Below are 5,602 nucleotides of genomic sequence, written 5' to 3' on the forward strand. Positions count from 1 at the left end.
TGATAATATGCCCAAGTGTTTTTATACAGTTCTGTAAGATAAAAAGTACAGTGTGTTAAATAAATACAGATCACAGGATAATTTGACCAAATATCTAAATAAAGGTATGCAAATGAAGGTAAAAGAAGACAGGACACATATTCTAACATCACTGGATTTTTCAGACATTACAGGGCACATTTTTCAAGATTTCTCGTTGTCCTTGTGTCACGCAAGGCGATGCAGGGCGGCGCAAAACCTAGAATAAGATTTACCATGCCACATTGAGGAACTCTGAGTGGCTTGAAAAAACAGTTCTAGCGCAAAGCTTCCCAAGTCGCTTTCTTGTGTTACACTATGTCTGGAAGAGGTCCGCCCTTGGCGCTTGGATCTGTTATGCAAAAGTCACTGAACTTAAAGTAGTAAATATCATAAGTCTTGCTCTACCAATATAATTTTTGGGAGTTGTGGTGTCAAGCAATTTACTGTATTTAGCTTATCTACATTGTTGCCCCATTTGTCATGTGCTGTGTTGGTACTACATTACTGCTTGTGTGTTGCATTAATACTTTAGACATTACATCTAAGTTAAGACAAACTGTTTTTGTGGGGAGCTAGCAGAGGGTTCAGTGCAGGGTAAATGTAAATACTTTTGTGACTCACCCAACAGGGATTGTGGCTGTTGCTTGAGCATGGTTAATACCCCACTCATTCAACAAACCTATTCCTAACACTTTTGTATGGCAGGCATCTGCCATGGGGTCTCATAAATATTATTACAAATTGAAACTAAATAAACGTAGTTTTGTTTACATTTAGTTCTGATATATTATGTTGTATGTGTTGACATTATGGATATTCATTCTTTATATGCACAAAAAGATAGTGGAGTGACACATTAAAAATCAAATGAAATGACAATACATACACTGTACACACTAGAAAGAGTAAATATGATATAACAGTCTAAATACACAACCATATCATAGTATCTAAATATATGTAAGACTATGTCAAGAGGATTAGTGCTTCTGGCTTTGGCAGTACTGTTGCCAAAGATTCAAATGTTCCTTCGTTAATGCTAAAAAAGTGTAAGGAAAATTTTTGAAAGAGATGAGACTGCTGAGAAGAGTTTTAAGAAGATAACCATACCAAAGCCGCTGAGTGTGAATTAATTTTATGTTTGGTTATAATCTTATTTTGTCTGTTTACACAACTTACACTTGCATGTTGATTACATGCAAATAAAGAAAATGATTATTGTTATAGTTTTGGCAAACCATAGTCTATATGAATATCACACTTGTTTATAAAATTAGATATGTTATGCTTCTTTGAAGCATAGTTTCAAACAGGAAAAACTGGAGACAATATTAAATAGTTATGTATTGTTTTATTTCTAAACTCCACCTTTTGAACTTTATGCTATGAGCAAATCAGCTTTCCTAATTAGGCCACATATTTTCGGACAATATATGTATAGCCAAAACAGTTGTAGACAATTAATCAAATCAAATAAAAAATCTTACATGTGCATTGAAAAAAAAGGATAAATAAATGAAAATACAATAAAAAAGCATGGTAGATGACATCAATATTACAGGTGGTTACTATTCATTAGTGTCCTCAGTCAAAGCAATTGCCTCAGCATTAGTAGAAATCAAATCCAAGACATATTGATAGTAACTGACCCTGATTCAGTTGCCACCGTTATACACTCAAGAGTTGATGTCATTCTTTCCTGAGAGCAGACCATTAAAGTGTTAATGGTTATGAGAGTGTTCAAATATTCCCTTAAGCCATTGACTGACCCCCCAAAAAGTTAATTGTCGATGTAGTGTCAGCGTTGTTTGTAGAAGAACAAGCACTTGCCATTTGATCAGCAAACTAAGTTGTAGTAGCCAATTAATTTTGTTTCCTATTTATGTTTTATCAGCTTCAACCTTTCCTCATGAATGTCTGTGAGTGATCCACCCATGCCATTCAAAAAAATATATATATAACCCATCTATTTTGTCTGGCAGTGATATGGTAGCCTGTACGGAATTATTGGTCTACTGCATATCAGCATATAGTATTCATAATCCTTCTTTCACTACCCCTACAGTTGTTTTCCTGTGTGTTGTGGATTTGTCTAAATTATAAATATGCTGAGACTGCAGGTTATATGTTATTACAGTTGATGATACTAAATTAGAGGTTTATTATGTGGTCTGTGTTTCTGCCTCTGTACAATGTGTTTTTATGGGAGTATGATCTCCTAAATCTTATAGTTCACATACAAGCTTTCTTCATCTAAAGGTGGTAAATACAAATTGGCAATTTCTGGCACTATGTCAGTATTGTTGTCTTGATTATCAGACGTGAAGATGCTTAAACTTGACAGAAAACCATTTTAATCATAACTGGTAATACGATTCATAGTATAACATATTATACATACTTAACTAAATATACTATGTAAGAAATACATCATTTGTAGTGTGTGAATGTATGTTGATAAATGTTTTGGTGCTTCATTGGAGCTGAGTGTTATTGAGTAAGAAAGAGTGTTAAGTAGATGACTGTAGCACATATTTGTATAGCAATGTGCAACACATTGAGTGCAAGATTTACAAAGAGGCGAGGAAAGCAGTGCAGCACACTGCATTGCATGACAAAGAAGGAGCAGGAGAGTCCCATATTGATATAGTCATGGCTCTCTCTTCCCCTCCCACTAGTCCAGGCACAGATTTTAGCTGACATGCGCAACACACTTTTGTGCCATAGTGCAAGGTTGTGTGTGTGTGCATGGGATTTGGACTGGAAAGGTATCTTTCCAGTACAACATACTATGCTTAGAGACACCTCAATTTTTGTTTCCAACTTTGCACATATGTTGCACAGTACAGCAATGCAAAGTCAGACAAGAAAGGAGAAATAAAAACATTTCCCCTTTTAGCACAATGGCATTATCTTTTGGCATAAAATCCCGTCGAATATTGTTTGTACATAGGGTCTTGCGGCCAAAGTCATGAGTGTTTGCATAGGAAGGACTATGTACCACCCATGTGACACCCCTTTGGTGCTAAGTAATTCAAAGATGTGCTTTGCACTGCTTTGCATTATGTTTAGGGTACTCTGCAGCACAAAACATGTATTGCACTGGAACGAGATTTGAGAATAGCACAGTTTGTGCTGGTTAGCATCACTTTGAGGATGTTAACCCAGCACTACACTGTTTGTAAATGTACTCTGTGGATATTATGAACTAGAAGTGAAACAGCAATAGCACTATTGTGAGCATTGAAGATTGAGAATGTAATTACACATTGGATACAGGAGTTTGCAGTATTCACTGTTGCAGGATTGGTCAAGGCTGTACTTTCTCAAAGAAATGTGAGACTTCGCAGCATTACAGATCAATCAGACAATCAGTCAGCAAATTCTGTAAATCCAGTTAAAATTTTAGTGACATTATAGTTCTTATGTGAAACAGATAAATCAATATGTCCAGAAGTGAAAATGTTGTTAGAAATACCAAACAATACACAGATACAACATGTTTTTAAGTGCCCACGAATTTGCTTTCTCAATGAAATGGGACATTTCAAATACATAACACACTACCAACTCCAAGATAGCTATTAAAAATGTACATATTAATATCAACATAATTGTATTTGCATACTTCCATTAACCGATGGGGAGGAGATATGTAGTATAATCTGTACGTAGATGTGTTTGGTGAACATTAACCTAATTCCAAAAACGTTTAATGCTACACAATATCACATTCTACTGATAGGCACAACCTTAATAGTATGGAGCTGGTTGGTTGTGGCAGGAATTCAACCTGCTAACTTCATGAGTTTGTGTAGAAAAGAAGGACATTTATAGTTTACTTGAGCTCAAAACGGCACACTAGATGATTGTTGGTATTATAATTAAATCTGTTAATGAAGAGCAGTTTGATGGTACATTTGTCAATTAGAGATTATCAATACCTCTGGTCACAGAAAGTCCTTCCTCCTTGACATGTGAAATCTCGATTTTTGTTGGCTTAATTTTGCCATCCCGGCTGGCAAATCACTCTGCATTGTAACAATTTATTGATCGTAAATCTCATTCTGTTTACATTGTGACAATTCATGTATTCTTGATCGTAAATCTCTTTCTTTTTAGTTAAAAAAAGTAAATCTATCTCTGTGAGAGCGAGTGACAAAGGTAAATCATATATAAATTATGTCACAGCACCTTTGCTTCACATCAATGCTGGTCTCCCAGCAGAAGTTATATTGACATATATAAATTATTGATTATATAACACATTCAGCTACTAGGGTATGAGCAGTATACTCTGAGTCTTGTTTGTGGCACACAAAACTTTATAGAACCACACTTAGGAATGAGGATTAATTCAACTACAAGGTAGAAGCAGGTACCGGGGAGGGCTCGCTAAACTGATGAGGTGTAGTTTTGCTGAAAGTAAAATTATTTCAGATTTTAGCTCACTATATCTTGAAAGTGTGTATAGTGAATGACCCTCAAAGTACACTTATCAGAGCAGAATCAAAACGGAAGCTGGCAGCGATACTAAAGTTCCCCTCACAGCTCACATCAGCAGAGGCAGTCATTATTTAGTCGTCTACACGTGCAGAGATGTCCTTACATGGATAATGGTGGTGACACATTAATATAGAATGTCAGGCTCGAGGTGGTGTAGAATCCAACACACTAAGTAAACACTGTGGATAACTTTCATAGGGTGATACAAAAAATCAGGTACTTCCTGTGTATTTTACTGTTACACATGTCACTATGACACTATGCACTTAACACAAACATGACACTTGCTGATGTTCTATTTACAGAGCTCCATGTGGCGAGACAGATCATGAGCTAACAATATATTTGGCTTTGTTAATTGTGGTTTTGGTGACAGGCCCTCTCTCATGATAATTGGCACATGGCTGGGTAACAGGTATATAGTTTTACAGGCAAAGGTGTAAATACGTCTACCTCTGCAAAGATGGTCCTATCTTGTGCTTCTTTGCCTTCCTGTGCATAGACTTGATTGGCATCTTACCTGAGAGAGAAGACATCTCCCCACGCCCTAAATGTTAGTCCAGTATCTAGGAGGAGGACGCATTTCAAGTTAAGAGCGCCAATCGCGGTCAGGTTTCATAAAGCTGCGGAATTGAGACACATTTACTTAAGCAAGAACAAAGATAACTTTCTTACATTTTGATTATCAATTACTCCTTATCAAATAACACGAGCAATTTGATAGATTGGCGTTGGCTATTACTAGTTATGTTTGATAAAATGTACTATGAACTGCCACAGTAACATTGAGCATTGCGGAATATTACGATGTTAGGTTAATGTTCGGTATGTGAGTACCAGACTTCCATGATTATTGACAATTGTGGTATTAGCTGAATGTAACAACAAGTAAAAAGTACGTACGTATGTTAATGTCTAGAGAAAGATGTCATTTCACTTGTATAGACAATGTGCTACTTTTAGTGTGATTTGTCATTGCCTTTCCATATTTGTTGTGGTGCTATTTCATATTATTTTTATTTCATCCTTAAATAAGCCACACAAAGCCAATATGTTAGGATTGATATGGTTTACT

Source organism: Lissotriton vulgaris, chromosome 3_1, assembly GCF_964263255.1.
Source record: "Lissotriton vulgaris chromosome 3_1, aLisVul1.2, whole genome shotgun sequence".
Classification (NCBI taxonomy): Eukaryota; Metazoa; Chordata; class Amphibia; order Caudata; family Salamandridae; genus Lissotriton; species Lissotriton vulgaris.